At 34.9% G+C, this 22,919-nt stretch overlaps 1 protein-coding gene across 3 annotated transcripts in view; it reads right to left on the reverse strand.

The window, feature by feature from the left end:
• Positions 1-20,131, reverse strand: part of Pde8 (phosphodiesterase 8) — a 770,548-nt gene extending 750,417 nt beyond the window's left edge. For all 3 annotated transcript variants that reach the window (XM_069816063.1, XM_069816068.1, XM_069816069.1), the window contains exon 1: positions 19,947-20,131. The gene's annotated coding sequence lies outside the window, so the exon portion shown is untranslated. The remainder of the gene's footprint in view (positions 1-19,946) is intronic.
• Between the last annotated feature and the right edge of the window lie 2,788 nt (positions 20,132-22,919).

The following is a 22,919-nucleotide window of genomic DNA, read 5'->3' on the forward strand; positions in this document are numbered from 1 at the left end:
CTTCTAAGTATTTACTTACTTACTGGCTTTTAAGGAACCCGGAGGTTCATTGCCGCCCTTACATAAGCCCACCATTGGTCCCTATCCTGAGCAAGATTAATCCAGTCCCTACCATCATATCCCACCTCCCTCAAATCCATTTTAATATTATCTTCCCATCTACGTCTCGGCCTCCCCAAAGGTCTTGTCCCCTCTGGCCTCCCAACTAACACTGTATATGCATTTCTGGATTCGCCCATACGTGCTACATGCCTTGTCCATCTCAAACGTCTGTTCCTAATTATGTCAGGTGAAGGATACAATGCGTGCAGCTCTGCGTTGTGTAACTTTCTCCATTCTCCTGTAACTTCATCCCTCTTATCCCCAAATATTTTCCTAAGACTTCTAAGTATAAACTAAGAAAAATATTAACCTGTACTGTTTGAGACTTCGTCATCTTAGCATAAGAATTTGCACAGTTTAAAATGACGGAATTTATGTAAATTTGTGCCAGAAAATCCTACAATAAAATACAGGAACTATCAGAACGTGATTATAAGAAGTTATATTATAGTCTAGATTTTGTACGTAAAAAATGTTATATGATCAATTTTTGTATTGGACTACTCAAATGATTTTGGTATAACTTAGCTGAATTCTGTTAGTTGATTTTTTTATTGTTATTAAAAATAATATATTTTAGGAAAATTATTCTATGATATATTTATAATACATTTAATTCACGTGAAAAAAATTCCGTGTGCCTACATTATTTTAGGTTACATAATATAAATTTAATGAATAACATTTGGGCCCGCCTGATTTTGACTTTATTTTACTTTTCATGTTAAATTATTTTTCTTCATAGTTTGCTTTTCGTCAATTCCCCCCCCCCCCCGCTGTAAACTTCCACCTCAACTTTCATAGCCTGGATGACATCTTCTTTAACACTTCTTGCAGTAGAAGTTTGTACCTGCTTGGTATCCTTTTAGTAGATTAACAAACATCTGTTATTCTCCTTCTACACTTCCCACTTCGTCGTAATTGCCAATTTTTTTGTTAAAATAACTACATTTTAAGGACGACAATCAATTCTTCCCACCAAGAAATTAACATAAACGCATGCATTGAAGGCGAAAACTAACGAATCTTCGCGAATAAACCCGAAGTACTGTCGATAATCAATATAATCGAACAATCTTGATAGTTTATACTACCCCCGCATAGTACATACTTCGTAGTAGTATCAGGTTTATGCACACAAAACAAAGTATAGGCTATACTTCTACTTCAAATATTTTCTACAGTCAAAGCGAAAGGTAATACTACAACTTTATGTTGTGTTGATTTAACTTACTATAATAGTATAGCATGTGATTTCTCATCTAACCACTAGTTGTGCCACTGGTACGACTACCGATAAGTCTCTCTGCAGTAGGCACTACGTACAACGCATCAAATCTGAGGAGAAGACTCAAGCTGACGTCAATTTCCTACGCTGTGAACCCTCACGGCAGGGCAACCACAAATCGAATCAAGTCCTTCCAGTCACCGGGACAGCCAATACATCAGGCATCATTCACGTCGAAATTTAATGAAAGTACGTCAAACTACAGAGATTATACCGGAATATTGGACATCGAAGTGAGACACACGTCAAACAAAAATGTCAGCTCTATTTCATACCACCTCATGTCCTTTCTACTGCCCATTTTCCCACTGTCAGGTCCGTAATATAGGCCTGCTATACAGTAATAGTCAGGCTTCGCATTTTTGTCACACTGAATTTATATAGAAATAGCCTTGTACGAAGGGATTCAAAGATCTGGCTCTCATTGCATAAGTAGCGGTACAGTAAGGCAGTAGGCCTACGGTGAATGTAAATGAAGAGTCCACTGCAAGAATGATGGATGTCATTTGGAATACATTTTGCAGGAGAAGCAATTGAAAGTTTGAAATGCTTAGCGCTCAAAGCTTAACTGAGATTTTCCGATCATTACTGGACAATGACTATCAGTGTTAATGCCATATAACTCTCTATGTACATTCTATATGTCTTAAGCTATGCATTGACAGTCTTGGTTCATTTTCGACAAGAAAGTGACATCCATCATTCTTGCAGTGGACTCTTCAAATAATGAAGCATATTATCACAACACCATTTTTATATGATTATATTATAGACTTTATAATAATTATCATACTTATGAGAGTTATACTACAATGCTTCAACATTCCCATTTTACTAGTTTGCATATTAGACGAAATTGTCAATCTTTAAACTTTCTTTATGAAATTATTAACAATAAGTTGGACTATGTTAGTGTACTTTATTATATATATAACATCATATGCACCCAAGCTTAATACAAAATTTCGAAATTTATTTTATGCTCGACCATGCCGAGATGTAGTAATTATACACCTCGTAGCAGTCCTTTAATGCATGTCATTAAAGTACACCTATTCATTAAAGTTCAGGTTTTCGATTATTCTCGGATATGCAATCGAAAGACAACGAGGGAAACGTCACGGAGGCTGGAAATCCAATATTGTCGCAGAAGGTTATGTTCTGTTACTATAATAATTAGCGTTAATTGTAAATAATATTCAAATAAATTCAATTTGTCATCTCGTTTTTCAATTCTAAAGCAATTTCCAGGTTATATCAAAATTAGTTCATGTTATTCTCTAAATTATATCAAGGTCAATGACATTATTGTTCCTCGGAAAAAATCAATACTTTCGCGTCTGCGCACATCTCACAATTTACGAGCTTGCACAAGGTCACTTCTGCTCTTCAGTGAGATGCGAATAAAATGAATACTTCTGAATAATTTCAAGTTAGAAATATGATCGAGCATAAAAAGTCGTATGAAACTTGCCTATAATGGTAATTAAGACGCTCGTATGAAAATTATGAAACTCGCTTGCGCTCGTTTCATAAACAAACATACTCGCGTCTTAATTACTATCATTATAGGCTCGTTGCATAATGTACTATTTCATACCAAGTGTAAATAATAATAATAATAATAATAATAATAATAATAATAATAATAATAATAATAATAATAATAATAATAATAATAATAATGATTTATTTTAGCTGGCAGAGTTAAGGCCGTAAGGCCTTCTCTTCCACTCAACCAGCAAAAAGTGTATATACATATGCATGAACTTACAAAGAATCCAACAATTTGATTTAGATGAGAGTTACATGTATACAAAAGTTATTTACAAATTAAACAACAAAATACTATGAACTATTAATTAAACACTGAAATAAACTGTGTAGCAGAATTAAACTAAAATACATAGAATGTTAATATATTTCAAATAATATTAGATAATAGAAAGAGATTATTACGAGACAATTAAAATACAGCACAATCAGGATGATGTCTAAAGAAAAAAGTAACAATGTAGTCAGTGATAGTTTAAATCAGTATGATTGGAGTGAAATGCTAATAAGGTTATCTTTTAAGCTGTTCTTAAAGGTGTTTATTGTCTTGCAGCCCCTAATACTTTGTGACAAGGAATTCCATTGACGCGAGGTGGATATTGTAAAAGATGATGAATAACAAGATGTTCTATGAAGAGGTATACTTAGCGTGCCACAGATAAGTGATCTGGTATTTACGTCGTGGTTAGAGTATAGATAAGAGAAACGAGACGAAAGGTAATTTGGTGTTGAAGTGTGTAGAATTCGAAAGAGTAAAGACAAAGAGTGTAAAGTTCTACGTTCTTTAAGTCGGAGCCACGAGAATACTGAATCACACAAAAATTCTCCAGTTTTCTAATCCGAATATTGATATTTTCAGTAAGAATTTTTCTAAATAAAGAATAATTTGTTATCATATTTTGCAGAATATTATTATTAGTTAATTTCAAGCTATTTTCATGCCTTATTTTCAATTTCTTTCTTCCTTTCTCTTCTATTTTGTTTGTTTTTAATAAGGATATGTTTCATTTTCCTTGTTTATATTTTATAAATTATGCACAACTGCCTATGTATGATCTCTGAGCGACAATATATTCAACAACATTGCATATTTATTACCAACATACTGCCTTTATTAATCATATTATTACGCACGGAAAAATCCTATCAGACTGACCGGGTTGCCTGAAGCATGAGGTTCTACTGTGCAGGAATATTTTTGTGAGTTGAATGCATGGCGCAACTGCAAACAAACGTAATGCTGCATGTTACGGGTTGGAATATGCGTTAAACCTTCGGACTTTATTAATATACCAGGAGAAACTACTCTACAGTATACAATATAGCTCTTGTGACAAACATGCGAAGCCTGACTAATAATGATCAAAGCACGAATATCATTCATGCACTCGTATTAATTGACTATAACAAGGATGACGACGAGGATGATGGCGACGATGACAAGGATGATTAACTGATTAACTGGATGACTGTATCACTAATTAGTGAGTCAAAATAATTAGTTGTCATCATCATAGTTGCCGTCATCGTTATAGTCATCGTCCTCGTCGCCATCCTCGTCGTACTAGGACCAAGATAAGGATACACGACAAGAACCAAGATGAGGACCACGATAAGGACCAAGATAAGGATACACGACAAGAACCAATATGAGGACCACGATAAGGACCAAGATAAGGATACACGACAAAAACCAAGATGAGGACCACGATAAGGATCAAGATACACGACAAGGACCAAGATGAAGACAACGACAATGACGAAGGTAAGGATCACAACAAGGACAAATATAAGAATCACGACAAGGACCAAGATAAGGATCAAGACGAGGGCAAAGATAATAATCGTAACAAGGGATCACAACAAGGACCAAGATAAGGCTCACGGCAAGGACAAAGATAAGGATCACGACAAAGACCACAAGGACCAAGATAAGGCTCACGGCAAGGACAAAGATAAGGATCACGACAAAGACCAAGATAAAGACAACGACAATGACGAAGATAAGGATCACAACAAGGACAAATATAAGAATCACGACAAGGACCAAGATAAGGCTCACGGCAAGGACAATGATAAGGATACACGACAAGGACCAAGATAAAGACAACGACAATGACGAAGATAAGGATCACAACAAGGACAAATATAAGAATCACGACAAGGACCAAGATAAGGCTCACGGCAAGGACAATGATAAGGATACACGACAAGGACCAAGATAAAGACAACGACAATGACGAAGATAAGGATCACAACAAGGACAAATATAAGAATCACGACAAGGACCAAGATAAGGCTCACGGCAAGGACAATGATAAGGATACACGACAAGGACCAAGATAAAGACAACGACAATGACGAAGATAAGGATCACAAGGACAAATATAAGAATCACGACAAGGACCAAGATAAGGCTCACGGCAAGGACAAAGATAAGGATACACGACAAGGACCAAGATAAAGACAACGATAATGACGAAGATAAGGATCACAACAAGGACAAATATAAGAATCACGACAAGGACCAAGATAAGGATCAAGACAAGGACCAACATAAGGATCAAGACAAGGGCAAAGATAAGAATCGTAACAAGGGACCACAACAAGGACCAAGATAAGGATCACGACAAGGACAAAGATAAGGACCACGACAAGGACCATGATAAGGATCACGACAAAGACCAAGGTAAGGATCACGACAAGGTCCAATATAAGGATCGCGACAAGCACCAAGATAAGGATCACAAGGACCAAGATAATGACCACGGCAAGGACCAAGATCAGGACCACGACAAGGACCAAGATCAGGACCACGACAAGGACCTAGATAAGGGTCACGACAAGGACCAAGATAAGGGTCACGACAAGGACCATGGTAAGCATCATGATAAGGGCAAGATAAGGATCACGACAAGGGCAAAGATAGGGATCACAACATGGATCAAGATAAGAATCACAAAGACCAAGATAAGGATTACTACTAGAACCACAACATGGACCACGATAAGGATCACGACATGGGCCCTAGTGTTTCTCATGGTCCATGTCGCGGTCTTTGATACAAACCGTTTCTTAGAGCTTGTCGTTGCCCTTGTCGTGATCCTTAATGTCTTCAAAATAATGTTTTTTTTTTTTTTTTTCCAATTCGGTGAAGACCACGTTAAGGACAACAAAATGGACCACGACATGGATCATAGTGCTGGCCATGATTCACGTCGTGATCCTTATAATGGTCCATAGCATGGTTCTTTTTGTCTTTGCCATTGTCCTACATCTATTTCAAAATTATACTGTTGTCCCCATTTGGCAAGAGACTTTTATATACATGATAGTTACAGGTTCCATTATCAAGTCTGGAGGATACAGTTTTTATGATGAAATGTTTCGAAGATATGAAGTATCAATACATGATTGACCAAAACTCTTCTTCCGAAAATTCAAGTCCCAAAATTTCCTTAATATTCGCTGTCCTGACACAAAACCTACAAAGCAAAAAACCATTGTCAACTAACAGCAATGTTTAACCTAACACTGGAGACAACCTGCAATGGAGAGGAAAGGAAAGGGAGGAGGGAGAGAACATGCGGGACTTATTTGCATATTAAGTGCAAATATATGTTCCTTTCATTCTGAAACGTCTTTTAACGCCGAGTGTGTCCTTTAGCTTGAAGCATTTGTGCACTTCCCACTGGTTGCGCAAGAACACGATTCTTTTTCTTGTTGCAACGATTACAGTGGCGAAATCTGTCCCAGCAAACTAGAGGCAACTAATATATTCCAGTACTAGCCCATTTGGTAGAACAGAATATTACTTCAGTACAGCGCTTTTAAAACCTTGGTGCCCGTAACACTATTGGTACGACAAGAACTGTTTATTAGAACATGGACTTCATGTAAAGAAAAGTCATGACTTATTTAATAGTTCAAAGAAGTGAAATTTTAACGACTGGTATGAAAGTTGCTGCGCAAAAGAAGAGTTAAGATATCACCATATTTAACAATAGCTACGTGTAAGAATGTCAGGGACTCGTAAAATAAACTACCAATATGACACATACTTGTACATTCACAATTTGTAACCTTTTCGCAACAGTTTAATTTTATTAACATTACCATTCATATTTTTTGTTTTTGATTTTCTCAACTCTTCAACTTTTATTTAACAACGCTGTACGCCTTCATATAGTGCCAGGATTGTTAATAGAGAAATTATATTTCGCGAGAAGAGTTCGACGATTCGCCATGCCATTACCTGACATCGGCCTTACATTTGAGGAAAACGTCTAAAGGAAAACCTAATCAGGTAATCGGTTCAAGCGGGATTCGAACCTACGCCCAAGCGCATTTTCGGATTACGAGTCACGCTCTTTACAGATAGACTATTTATTTTCTTAAATCATTATTTTTAAAAGGTGTATAGAAATAATATCAATATACTTTGAACTCAAGCAGATAAAAATTACATAATCTGCATTGCACATAAAATAGTTATTTACGATATACAGCAAGTGTTAAAAAAAGATTTATTTTGTGGCTAGGAATGTTTACGAAACGACACCGCAGGTCAAGTGTAGCAAACCTACAAACAAAATAGTCACTTTTAACATGTGTCACACATTATTTTTAAACAGCCGTTCAGTAATTATAAATATATTAGGTAATGTAATAAAGTAATAATATTTACACATTTTACTTGAAATTGCTAAGATTTACTACCTGGAGACGAATTTATGAACTGCTGTTTACAGTATTTATCCACATAGATGTTCCAATGAATGCCATCAGGTGGCCCGGGTTCGAATCCCGGTCGGGGCAAGTTACCTGGTTGAGGTTTTTTCCGGGGTTTTCCCTCAACCCAATACGAGCAAATGCTGGGTAAAGGCTGGTTCACAATAAACCGGGAACGGAAACGACAAGGAGAACGAGAACGGAAATATTGTTGAAATAAATGTATTCAAGTGCGAGCATTCACAATTAACTATTGTGAATGCTCACATTTAAATACATTTATTGTAACATTATTTCCGTTCTCGTTCTCATAGTCGTTTCCGTTCCCGGTTTATTGTGAACCAGCCTTAACTTTCGGTGCTGGATCCCGGCATTATCACCATTTCATTCAGACGCTAAATAACCTAGATGTTGGTACAGCGTCGTAAAATAACCCAATAAAAATACATACATACATACACACACACACGCACGTACGCACACAAACACATACTGTACATTACATACGCGCTATAAAAATTGTCTAATTTGAAAATTATGCCCAGAAATATTTTTCCGTAAAAAAATATTTTTAATAACCATACTTTATTTTTCTTTGATATAGAGATATTTTTCCCCAACTGTACAGTGAATGTCAGTTAATCCCGTGACGAATTCTTAGACTCATTCCGCCACATACCATTTCATTATGAGCAATTCCATCAACGCTAGATAACCTCGCAGTTCATATAGCATCGTTAAATAAGCGAGTGAATTAAAAAATAATAATCCCAAATACCGGGATTGGTGGTTATGAATTGAATTTGGCTAAGAGCGCCACAGGCCAAAGCCCTATACATAAGGGAAGAGATTCTCTCACTTCTCTGCCTGAATTCGAAATCGGACTCATTTTTGTAGCCAGATAATATGCTATAACACTTCACAGAGGTTGGTTTCAATAATCTAGCTCAACAATAGTCGCTTCCAAGTGCTTTAAATCTGCACCTTTTCTATTTCAAACAATAATGGAAAAGAGTGATAGCATATTAACCTGAAGTAATAAACCGATTAGGAAAGCTTAATTGAGTCACTAGCTTCACAAACATCCCTCTATCTACTGTCGACCACTTCACTCATATTTCAGTTAAATTTTACAACACAAAGGAATAGACTGCTTTGTGAATTATAGTAAAGCTGTCTACTTAAACGTTCTGAAAACATTTATCAGAGGTCTGTAATAAACGTTTTATAACCATACTCAATGATTGGAGTAATTAAACTGCATTTCAGTGGACTACAAACTAAGCGATGATATTTGCATAATAGTACGTTATGCAACGAGCCTATATAATGGTTAATTATGAAGCGAATATGTTTTATGAAACGAGCGTAAGCGAGTTTCATAATTTTCATATGAGCTTCTTAATTATACGGCAAGATGCATACGACTCTTTTTGTCCGATCATAATTAAATGTTTAAGTTGTGAGTTTTTACAAATATAAAATATCTTACCTTCTTACTTTACTGATAACGAAACGGTGACCATGAGTGTATTTTCAGCATGTTCACGACTACTGCAACAGATGGCAAGCACGGACCATGAGTGTCTTTTCAACGTGTTCTCGACTAGTGAAACAGATGGCAGGCTTAGAGCACTTTTGCGTCTAGGCAGGCTAAGCTTTACTCCACAGCGGTGGACTCAACAGATTTCAAATGCTATTTGTAAAAAAATATTGAACTGTTTATATTACATACTAGTTTACCTCAATCAGTCATATCTGTAATTTATTTTAAAAGTTCATTCATCTGATTTACTACTTCAGTATTTTATATTTCTCGTACGATATTAATTATTGACATATTGCAATGGGATTTTATTATATTAAATTAAATATACGATAATGGTGTATAATACTCTAATTTTTCTTAACGCTGCTGCTCCTGCTCCTGCTGCTGCTGCTACTGCTACTACTACCACTACCACCACCACCACCACCACCACCACCACCACCACCACCACTACTACTATCTTGAATAAGGTACTTTTAAGCCCCTTCAACGGGAGTATAGCTGAACCGATGATATTCAGACTAGACAAAATAAAATGAAGATAGGTTGGCTGCTGCCTAACAAAGAAAGGCTCTACTAAATATAAGAAGGAAGCCTTAAGATTGAATACACAAGGCAACAGGAAGCGAGAGAGACCGAAGACTGCGTGGAAAAGAAATGTGTAAAACGAGATAAGAACGGCTGGAATATCATGGTCAGAATTGAACATCCTTGCCCAAAATAGAATGGCAGAAAAAGGTTTCGTTAAGCCTTTTTCTTCAGTGAGAGACGAACAGTGATGAATTCAAGGAGTGGCCACGGAACAGCAATTCCAACCCTCCTCCGAAGATTCAGTTGCCTCAGAACTACGAACTGCTTTAATTTGAATCCATTGACGACAAGGATAAGTTTAAAAACTGAATTTTAACATTTGATTTATCCTTTTTTTAATATATTTACGAGTCTTAACAGTGTCTGTATTTCCCAGATAATCTCTCTCCTTTAAACGTTGTGATTAACAAGAAATGATGAAGTGGGCTATCCTTAGCAAAGCGTTATATACGCCTTTTCATGTAATGATAATAATAATAATAATAATAATAATAATAATAATAATAATAATAATAATAATAGTAATACTCATATTCATATTCTTTACTTGCCTAGAAGTATAATAGTACAATATTTAAGACTTATTGATTTTTCTGCAGGGCTTTAGAGTTTGGAGATTTTAAACTCAAAGCAACACACATTAAAACACAGGAAATTAACTCAATTTATTATAATATTATTAGATTATCGCACCTGCCATTTTGGATTGCTGTTTTCAAGACTTGCGGGCTGTTGCGCGTACGATATTAACCAATATCGCATATGCTTAGTTGAAAATCTATAGTTTGGGTAACATAATCAATAAGGTACAATTACGTCACATGTAGAGTAGATTGTTTTGTTACTTGCGCTTCACTTCCGGTTGAATAAAATATTGTTTCCCTTCTGAGCTACTTTTCAACATATTCCCCAATGAAATTGAGACATTTGTCATACCATGGGATCGACAGAGAGGTGCAGACGGCTATCACACTCAGGTTCCGATCCCAGGCGGCAGACTTCTACTACACAGGGCTACGAAAGTTGATCCCACGGTATGACAAATGTCTCAGTTCCGATGGAGAATATGTTGAAAAATATCTCAACAATTGCTGAAACTGTTCCAATAAATCGTTCCATGATATTGTGTTTTATTTCTGTAAACGACCCCACGGAAACTTATTTTTACGGTCCTCGTAATTGCGTTCGAGTGGCCAAAATTTGTATAAGCACTTGTATTGACATGAGAATGTTTGCTTGTAAGAGGAATGAAGTTACAGGAGAAAGGAAAAATATACACAACGCAGACCTGCACGCATTGTATTCTGCAACTAACATAATTAGGAACATTAAATCCAGACGCTTGAGATGGGCAGGGCATGTAGCACGTATGGGTGAATCTAGAAATGCATATAGAGTTTTTTTTATTTTAGTAGGTTATTTTACGACGCTTTATCAACATCTAAGGTTATTTAGCGTCTGAATGATATGAAAGTGATAATGCCGGTGAAATGAGTCCGGGGTCCAACACCGAAAGTTACCCAGCATTTGCTCATATTGGGTTGAGGGAAAACCCCGGAAAAAACCTCAACCAGGTAACTTGCCCCGACCGGGAATCGAACCCGGGCCACCTGGTTTCGCAGCCAGACGCGCTGACCGTTACTCCACAGGTGTGGACGCATATAGAGTGTTAGTTGGAAGACCTGAGGGGAAAAGATCTTTGGGGAGGCCAAGGTGTAGATGGGAGAATAATATTAAAATCGACTTTAGGAAGGTGGGATATGATGGTAGGGACTGGATTAATCTTCCTGAAGATAGGGCGACAATGAACCTTCGAATTCTTTAAAAGTCATCTGTAAATAACAGGTTACATTAAAATGTAAAACACACTTCTTAATATTGCATTTAAATAGTCAAAGTTCCTTTAATGGTTGTCTGCAGAAAAGTTTGAAAGCATCTGATCTAATAGGTTCATATAAACTAGAGAAGAATCGATTTCTTAATTAGTTTTATATATTACTTCATTACCATGCCAATCAACAAGGGGGTTAGTACTGTCCTGGAAAACATAGGAAGCATCTTCTGAAGTCTTTAGGGGATAATTTCATGACCAATTTTGTAACATATAACTGATAACAAGATTTGAAAGTTGCATTTTAAAGTCTGACGAATGAATCCCGTCTACTAATATCCATAATATCTCCATGTTTTACCCTTACAGTACTTTCAGTTTCTGTAGTTCCCTTCATTAGAATTTGCATACCAGCATGCAAAGGCTATTTACGGCCACAGTAATTCCCTTGCATAATTTTCTTTCATATTTCTTCACGTTTTATTACAGACTATTTTGAAAGTTTTCTCTAGCCTACTAAAAATAGAGTAAGAATGAGGGCAAGGACGTAGTGGATAGCTTAGTGCTATAAAAATTACGAAAAGTAAAATGTAAAAGTTAAAGAGGAAATAAAACTAATTTTAGCATTATAATAATTATTATCGACAATACTGACAATAAGAAATACCAAATTGATTGCTTAGGTTTATTTCTAGCAAACTACAGCAGCCAATGCAGATATGAGGCAACATTTTGAAGCTGTGTTAGCTATTAAAGATAATGGGTAGCATTTGTATGGCATAAATGCTCAGTTTTATTGCTCAACTCTTAAACTTCAACGAATGAATTGTAATATAATTTCCGACCTTTAACCTTCTTGTATTCCATACTTTCATGATTACAGCTCACTCCTCTAGATTGTACGTAGTTTCCAATACACTTGAAAAATTATATTTTACATCTGTTTCCTAATTTAATGTTATACATTGCCTGACGCAACAGAAGAAAAAACTCAAGAGGCTGATTATATAAAAACTATTCCAGCATTCTCACATGTTTTAAATATATTAAACTAGCTGAAAGCACCCGGCGTTGCCCGGGTTTTCCTTTCTGCTTCTATTTTTAATTAAACTGGTTATTAAATTTTCGGAAATCTCGGAAACCTAACTATACACAACCAAAACGAATTGTCTTTTACTAAGCTTTCCTCGCCCATAAAGATGAATCTTTACTTAACGTCACTTACATGAATTAATGAACTCAGCCAAATGCCTGCCAGGGTTAACTCAATTTAAAACAGTTGTAAATCAGCCACCGAAAAGAAAACATTTCATCATGTGCCTGACGTTAAACTGTTGTTTTAAATTAATTAATTTATTTATTTATTTATTTGTTTGTTTTTATTTATTTGTTTTTATTTATTTATTTATTTATTTATTTATTTATTTATTTATTTATTTATTTATTTGTTTGTTTGTTTTTATTTATTTATTCTGGTGAAGTTAAGGCCATTAGGCTTTCTCTTCCACACCGCCAGAAATACAAATAAAGTATTAGAAAAATCAAACTATAAATAAAGTAAAACCCAACGAAAATATAATTCCTTCTCCTCTTTCTGATCAATTTCATCATCGAATCAATATTATACATATATAATTTAATTTATATTGGAAGATTTTTTTTACCTCTTGACCGCTGTACACCCACTTATATCATATCCAGTTTTTTTTAATATAACTTGAAACTATATCTCATAAATTCAGAACATATTATATTAATTCTAATTTTACACACAGAATACAGATACAACATTAACTCGCAATAAGTCATTCTTTAACATAAAGACTAATATTCTGAGAAACGTATAGGCTTACCGGTATTTTATAAATTAAGAGATTTTTATTTCCACAACGCTTAACATACTAAATTTGCAACGTGAACAACAATATTTTGAGAATAATACAATATTATTTTCAGTGGGCTTATGTACATTCACATACTACATTAGTAACATGACAAAAGTATCATTGAATTGATTATTGATATGTGTAAAATCTTCTTTTTTTTTCTTCACTTCTTTGTATAAAATATAGTTGAGGATGTGCAAAACACGCAGTTTTTTAGTTAATGTCTACAACTTTGAGCGACTGTCCTTGAGCTTCATTTTAATATGGCCACTACAAATGCTAGTGGCATTGAAATTGCAGTTGCTTAAGATTGAATGAGTATCCTAGAAATACGTGGAATAAAAACATCTCCTTTTATTTTTGCAGTTAATATTATCAATTCTATTACGTTTCGTATGAGTTTTTCACACCAATTCTTATTCGTGAATAATTTTGGTGGGTCAATATTTCGCAATAGTACTATTGGTTATTCAATATTAAGTAAATTATGTGGTAGCAATCCTTGTAGTTTCAAAGAATTCTAGAATTCAGTTGCATAAAACAGTTAGCTCACTATCTACAAAACTGCATCGAGGAATTCATAATACGGTCCTGGAATGCGTAAAGATACTTATTGCATGAATTATCTAGTTTTAGCCTTCATGATCTGTAACAACAATGTAATTTAATTTCGTGTTAAAATTTCCAAGGCCTCGTGAAAGTCGATTTTGAATACAACAGACAATAATAAAAAAACAATTGACTGTAGAAGATTTTGTATTTTAATATTATGCATGAAGATTTGATCTATTTATTTTTATTTTTTATGATTTTAATTAATTTAACTTCCATTTGCACAATTTTAATGTAGCCTATGTTCTTCTCCTGGTTATGAAGGTTAAATGTGCAAACTTTGGCACATATCGGTCAAAGCGTGTAGATTTGTATAGGGAACATACACACCCACATACATACATACATACATACATACATACATACATACATACATACATACATACATACATACATACATACATACATACATACAATTTTATATATTAAGATAATAGACCAAATATTAATACATTCTACATCTGAGAAAGACTGGATAGTTATTTTGTTCTCTATGAGATCAGTCGCGAATCAATCGTAGGCCGAACAGCTTTGCCAACCATGCGATATTTTTAACCCTGATGCGATATGCGATAACACATAGGATAATGCGATAATTTTTATCATACCATTTTTCTGAATTCATTCCATTTGCTGTACATAGGAAGAAATTATCTACATAATCTCACTAGAGGTTTTGATTTTGTCTAGAGAAAATCAAAACTCGAGTGGGATTTAATTGACCATTATACGATTAGAAGAAAGCATATAAAGATTAGAAGAAATGAAGTTATCTAATACAATAAAATATTGACTTACTAAATTGTCTTGAAAATGTATTATTGCACCATCATTATAAATATTCCGCTAGATGGCAGTAGTGTGTTATGATCAGCTGTTCTCTTGTTACCAGTTGTGCCAACTACACAATCTTTATTGAACTCTATGGACGATTATTAGTCAAGAAGGCTTTGCTGATCCAGTTTCATATTTATTAAAACAGTTACATTCCATTTCAATTGTCAATATATATTAAACAATTTCTGATACATGACTATCCATAATCTCATACAGCAGAAGCTATAAACAATAAATGATAGAAAAGTTTTAAATAAGGATGATGAAATGAACTTGAATCATTTTAAAAGATAGCCTACAATTTTATGAAAGTACGATGTTGGCAAACAAAGAAAAAATTATAGGGAGCTGATAAAAACAAATGCTAGGGAGGTGATAACAATTGTAAGATATGCAGCCACGTAATAGTTCCGTACTGTTTTATTGATCAAAAGTAGTATGACGTACGGTAGTAAAAGTATAATCGTCACATTAAAGAAACACTTTTGAGTTTCATGAAGGATGGGTGGAACGGAGAAAAATTTTCTCCGGCACCGGGATTCGAACTCGGATTTTCAGCTCTACGTGCTGACGCTCTATCCACTAAGCCACACCGGATTCCAATTCCGATGCCGGATTGAATCCTTTCAGTTTAAGCTCCACCTCCTAGTTTTCCCTTTAGTGGCCAACCCTCATGCACTGTGTCACAGATGTGTGACAGTGGCACAATGTCCAACACACTAATGTACAGAGGTGCACTCATTACGAGTTACCAAGTGGCTGGGATCCGACGGAATGAGTTTATTCTATTCTTTTCGTACTATCTGGATAAATGTTTTAAATCTGCCCAGCTTTCCTTCAAGATTCTCAGGGAAGAGCCCGGATTCTTCCTCAGTCAGTGGTAAGCTTGTATCATCTATCAGTCCCCTTGAAGAGAGAGGCATGGGCTGGGGACTGCCCTCACACGTAGGCTGCTTGGGTGGGCCCATTGTACTGCTCGAAATGGTATGGTGTCAATGCCCTAAGGCCTTCCGCGCTATAGATCCCCCTGAGAATCTACAGTCTACAGAATCATTTTGCCTTTCCGCGTGTTGATGAGACATGTAATTGAAGTAGCCTACTTCAGTTTGCTCGAGAGGTCCAGGTGCAAATTTCTGGACAGTGGATGTTTGGAGGCCTGGACCGCACCAGCAAGAAATTACGTAGTTCCAGTACAGATAGAGATTATTGTCGAAGGGACAATAAATTAACAATCGTGTTTTATACTTAAATCCGTATATTAAGGGTCCCTATCATCACGGTACTGCGCGTCTTCAGGTTGCGGATAAAAGAGACTGCTTCCAGATATGGAAGGTAGCTGCGAATACTTGATCTGAAGACATTAATTCACCAATTTAAGCACAGAAACTTAATCCTAAACAAAATCAAAAAAGATCTTTTGAATTCAATATTTTCTAATGTTAATAGAAAAAAAAGAGTTTAGACAAGTTTGGGGGGGGGGGGGCACTGCCCCCTATAACTCCGCCTATGTTATCAATATTCCAAAAGACAGACTCCCAAGGACGCCACATGATAACAATTGGTTTAAATTTTAATCTAAGTTTACCAGATTTTTTTCACAGTTTTCGGAAGCAGATATCGGTACTACTTTCAACATTTCTGTTAGGTTGTCATTCACTTGTACTGTTTTACACACCTTAAATAATTAAAATATTCAATCTATTTACGCACAAGCATTACTTTCAGGAAGACATGAAAATATTATTTTAATAAACTTCTGGAGTTGCCCATAGGTTATTTTCTCAGAGAACATTTTAAAAAATTTCATTCCATTTTGAGCGAAGATCAGCATTTTCTTCATTCCACTTTGCTATTTTCTCCGAAGTTACATATAGTATTTCTTTAAGCAAGAAAGTTTATAAAATAAATTATTTCATCCAGGTAGAGTCCATCTATATTGGAAGAAAAATAATGGACTGTATCTTCAAGCTTTTTCTGTTTCTGGAAAACATCTTAGCAATATACATGCCAAAGACAGCTTATCTTGTGAATGAATACCCCAGGCACTGAGATATTCAACAGCATTTTCATAAAATTATAATAATCAACACTTAAAATCCGGGAATATCTGGGAACAAATTATTAAATTCGGGACATTCCGAAAACGAATTTTGTTCGGGAAAAAAAGCAAAATTCGGGGACTGCCCCAGCTAAACGGAGATTTGTGGTAACCTTACTTAAATCGCAACACGAAACTTAAATTCATCTCGTAAGTAAAGAACTAACTTGCCCGTTCTTCAAATAACGTTTTGCAACAGCGCTTAACTTGTGAGTGTCGTGTGCCGATACGCTTCTCTGGCTGCAACCTGTAGGGTACTAGTATAGCGCTTCCCATTGGCTGAAATATCAGTGAACGAACAGTACAACAACGAACTTATTTTTTGCTTATTAGAATTTTTTTTTTACTTTCAATACATAAATAATCCTTAGTTGCACGACTCCATACACTCAGGCCGTGTCTCAAAGCTCAAGTCTATACTACATGCTAATAACTAGGAACTAGCTGACTTGTAAACTACACACTAGAGAGCTTTGAACATGTATGCTGGAATCATGGCTTTCCTCATAGACTATTTTTCTCAAAGCCATGAAATTACGGTATAGCACTAAATTAAGAAGGCAGTGTTCTAATGCAGTTTAATTACGAGTTATCAGCTGTTATTTTTTGGAGATTCGAATTCTTTGTATGTCAAATATCTGGGTATCATTATTGATCAGAATTTAAAAATGGCCTCATCACATTACTTATCTTTGTAAGAGGCTTCGTAAAACAATTTATAAATTCGTTAATCTTCGATGCTACTTACCCATTAGAGTTCTACGAAATGTTTATTTGGCCATTATTCAGTCTATCATTCAATATGGTATAATTGTTTGGGGTGGAAGTACAAAAATTAATCTTAGTCCGTTAAATTTACTGCAAAAACGAATAATTAAAATTTGTTTGAAGAAACGTTTCGATTATCCAACTAAATTAATTTATTCTGAATTTAATATATTTAATATTGAACAAATATATAAGTATACCCTGTTAAAATTTTATCATAAAAATCGTAATAAGTTTGTATTACAGACACATAATTATGACACAAGACGAAATATTAATTCAACATTAGTAGAACCTAAATGTCTCACATCTGCTGGTCTAAAGCATAACATTAATTTTGGCCCTCGGTTGTACAATGCTTTAACTAAATTACACCCAGAACTTCTAACATGTAACCCACTAACATATAACAAGAAAATTAGAAACGTGTTAATATCTTCAATTTGATTAAATAAATTTATAGCCTATGTGTATGAATTAATCAACCTATATTATAGTTGTATTCTATAATTTTGAAATCTAGGCTATATATAGTCCTACTTTTCACGTACGATATTATTCTTCTCTAGTGTTAATATTATATTATATAATTCCATTGCCGCTGTAATTTAAAAATTTCAATTTTAGTTCCTATTTTATTTTACTTATTTATTTTTATTATTATTATTATTATTATTATTATTATTATTATTATTATTATTATTATTATTATTATTATTATTTCTATATTTCTCTTATATTAAAATTGTATTATATAATTTCTGTAACTGTAAGTTTAATTCTATTTCCTATTTTATTTTATTTTATATTCTCTTATAGGCCTATTAATATTATATCTGAACTGCGACCGAACACGAGCGCTGCTCATTCGGTCTCAAATTTTGTTAATACTATTGTATCTCCTTTTTTATATTGTTTTGTATTATTTTATTTCTATTTCTCTTGTTTGTTTGTAATTATATTCTTTATTCTGTATATTTAAATTTAAATAAATAAATTAAACAGTTTTCCAGTAAACAGTTCAAAAAATTTAATTCTCAGGTTTATGAACTGATCGGTAATTTCCTGAGACACTAGAAAAGAAACTTAGAAAGATGTAGAATTGTAAAAGATGTTCAAAAGATATCTATGAAAATTACGTTTGGCTATCAACAATCGAAATAAATGTGGAAAAGTAAGGGCCTGAAATATTACAATATTAAAAAAATGTAACGCAGATACCAACAATGTCAGTGGTTCCAAGTTATCGTGTTATTCTACATTGAACTCACATTTTATTTCCAAAGCATCATCAGATTTCATAACCCCCAATTGTTAACGAGGTATCCATGTTTGTTTAGTATACAAGTCAACAATCAAGTAAGCATTTTCGTTTACTAGCTACCACGGACTTGATTGCTATTCACTACGTAGCTTTGGATCGTAACTTCTGATGTCACATCCGGCTATTTAGTCAACAATCTAGTTCACTTCAGCTGAAAAATGTAGCTTTGAGACACGGCCTTAATGTAAGTACAAGAGTAACTGTTTTCAGCTAACAACTGCACTCTGGCAATCCATATATTGTAAACATCCATGTGTCGACAATATATATTTCAGTGCGTTATGTATGTAGGTAGCTAGCTAGGTATAAAAAAAACGAGACAGGAAGATACTCACCTACAAGATAACGCGTGAAAAATAAACAAATCATGCGACAATGCGGGTAGGTTGAAGGAGAGCAGAACGAAGGTGAAGGTCATTACCACTCATTAATTATGTTTTGTAAGGTTATACAGCCTAGTCACGCGACAGAGATTTTATAATGTTCATCAACTGTAGTTTTCTCATCATTTTCGCTTTATAATTTAGATTATGTTCGCATTATGTACTTATAATACAGGTAGCTAAAAGAGAGTTTAATACTAACAACATTAAAAATCAAGTTAACCAAATATTATGTCAGTTCAAGTCGTGTTTCCCGTCCTTCGACAAACATTGTGGTCATTTCTCAAGTGACCTATAAAACGTCTAGTGCGGCAGTGTGCATATGTATAGTACACACAATATGTAAGGCAGCAAAGGTAGATATTCTTGTTGACAGCTGCTTGCTACTTTACCTTGAAATCCAACAGCACAAGTTCTGAAGAAATTCCCCCAATATCCCAGCGTCACTTGAAATAAGTGAAGGTGGATGTGTAAACTAAACGAAACCGCCACACGCAAACAAGTAAAACACGCCGAACGAAAATGTGCTCGTCTTGACAGACCAGCCAACCTGTATACACCAGCTAACTCACTCACTCTCTCTGTCTCTAGAATCTGTTGCGCTACATAGCCTCGCGACTTGGACGCGGGCGAGATGCGGCGGCGCAGAGATGCACGAGACATCTGACTGTCGGCAAGCACAACAATGTTTTGTGTGATTCGATGGATTGATCGGTACGCAACGAATACAAAGATGCATAAATTTAATGCAAATCAAATTCAGCTTGATACGAAATTAAGATTGTCGCATAACGCGAGGTTCGTTTAATACAGAACGTGAGAAAGTATATCAGTCGAAAAAAAAAAAAAAACTAAAATTATATAATGTAGCAATAAGGCATCACTCATGAAGCACCTAAGCCAGGAGATAATAGAGTAGGTTGGTCAATTCCTTTCCCTCCACATTGTATACATCGCTGACTAGCTACATATTACACTAATCAGATTTCAGATGTATACAAACAATTATTGTTCTTCCTGTGACACATCGTCAAGTGAGATGTATTGCCTGATAATAGATATACGTACGTATCAGCCAAAACTTCAATCAGAGATACCGGTACACTGTTATTATTTAATTAATTTAAATTTTATATAACATTAGTTAAAATAACAAAATTTAATTACGTTAAATACTGTCCGCACGGCGAAGCTCTGCGAAACGCTAGACACCACCAAGTACGATCAATTATAACCAGGGCCGCCGAGAAGGGGGGGCAAAGGGGGCGAGTGCATATGGACCCATGAGCAATAAGGGCCCGTCAGATTAAGTGAGTCTGATTACCTTTTATTAACATGAATAATTATTCGTAGATACATACGGGTACTATAAAATTTTGTAAGAATATTTGTTGCATAAATTTGACATATTAAGTCAACAATAGTAGAATTAATACAAATTACCACTTCATATGTAAATATTTGACTTTTATATAATAGAATATCGGTTTTCTGCATTAACGTTCATCGACACGACAATTGAGGGCCCCAGAATTTGCCTGAACCATTTCCCGTCACTTGTACTGAACACGTTCAATTATTTATTGGCTTGTCCTTTTTAACTACCAAACCCCCGCTGACCCACCACAATATGCCAGTGGACTCTCTCAAACCGAAGTCGCAGGATACGTTTCTTTTTCAGTACATTGTATGTTTCGTGTCGAAACTTTCGTCTTTTCGTTGTCGTTTGTCTAGTAAATTCTGTTCATTAGTGTTACTAGTTATAGTTTAACTGCACAATGGACAAGTACGGCATAAGTCGGGAGCTAAGAAGCACAAGGAGAGACAGAAAAAATTGGAAGATATTAAAATGGGTGCTAGACTGCGTGAAAAATATTATAAAGACATTAACAAAGAGATCAGTGATGAGCCGAAATATTTAAAATCAATTCATGCCTCTAATTTAGGGCCAACCCCACTGAAACGTATGAATCTCTTAAATAGTCTGAGAGAATTAAAACTGGATACTTTATTTCCAAATATTTGTATAACCATTAGAATATTCTATACAATTCCTGTGACAGTTGCTGATGCTGAAAGATCCTTCAGCAAAATGAAAGAAATAAAAAATGTATTCAGATAAACAATGTGTCAAGAACGACTGAGTAACCTTGGCTCCTTAGTCTGGAGAGCGATCTTGCTAGGTCTTTAAATTTTGATGACATAATTGATGATTTTGCATCAATGAAGTCAAGGAGAGTTGTTTGTTGATGTTGGATTCAAGTTAGAAAATACAGGTGTTTAAGATTAATGTTTTATGAATATAATATATTGTGCTAATGTGAAGTTTTGCTAAAAGTTTTCAACGTAATAAAAGTGTATATTTTTTGTGTATGGGGTTATCTTTTATTTATTTTGCAAATAATTATTATGGTTAGAATAACTGGTAACTTGTAATTGTTACTTTTTTCAACGGGGGGTCCGAGTACAGTATTGCATAGGGGCCCATAAATTCTGTCGGCGGCCCTGATTATAACCACTGTACTTAAAGATGTCGATTACAACACCTTTGAAGAAGTACATGGTCTCTCCGTCACTGGCAGTACACGGCGCATAGATATAATAGCTTTCAAGGAATCTACAAGATCTGGATACATAATTGATCCCACTGTGCGTTTCGAAACGGATGAGGAACAGCCAGCAGAAGTGGATAATGAAAAAAAGAATATCTACAATCCTACCATTCCCTATTACCTCCAAAAATACCAGCTAAAAGAGCTTGAGGTAATCGGACTTCTGGTTGGAGCAAGAGGTACCGCTACTCTCTTCATGAAAGATGTGTTTAAGAGGCTTGGAATACCTACATTTATTATTCCGATTGTAACCTTAGCTGCATTGAAAGGATCGATTGCTCTCCTGTAGAATCACCTATATTCGAAATCAAAGTAAGTTCAGTAGCATTCTTTACTTTTTTGTAACACTTACCTCTCTGAAAATAGGTATATTTCCACTAATCTCAAAAAAAATTATTTGCAGCTATGTACTTGTAGGAATTTCATTGTTAAAACAAAATCAATGGTTCAATGAACTTGTAAAAATTTCTATGGTTAAGTACTCTTTGTCTCTTGTGGCAGCTCACGAATGGTGAGAAGATTTATAAATTTTTAAATTTCATTGCTACTTCATACAAGAAATAATTATGACTGGATTTTTTTTCTAACTTCTGTATTGTCCATGCTTGACTTATGAGTATATTACACACTACATACTAGTGACTAACAACTAGACGACTCGACTCTAAATAAACCTAGTTGTTGATACAGCATCGTTAAATAATCAAATAAAAAAAACTAGGCGACTTGTATACTACACACCAGGCAGCTTTG

The sequence above is a fragment of the Periplaneta americana genome, chromosome 17 (genome assembly GCF_040183065.1).
Source record: "Periplaneta americana isolate PAMFEO1 chromosome 17, P.americana_PAMFEO1_priV1, whole genome shotgun sequence".
Lineage (NCBI taxonomy): Eukaryota > Metazoa > Arthropoda > Insecta > Blattodea > Blattidae > Periplaneta > Periplaneta americana.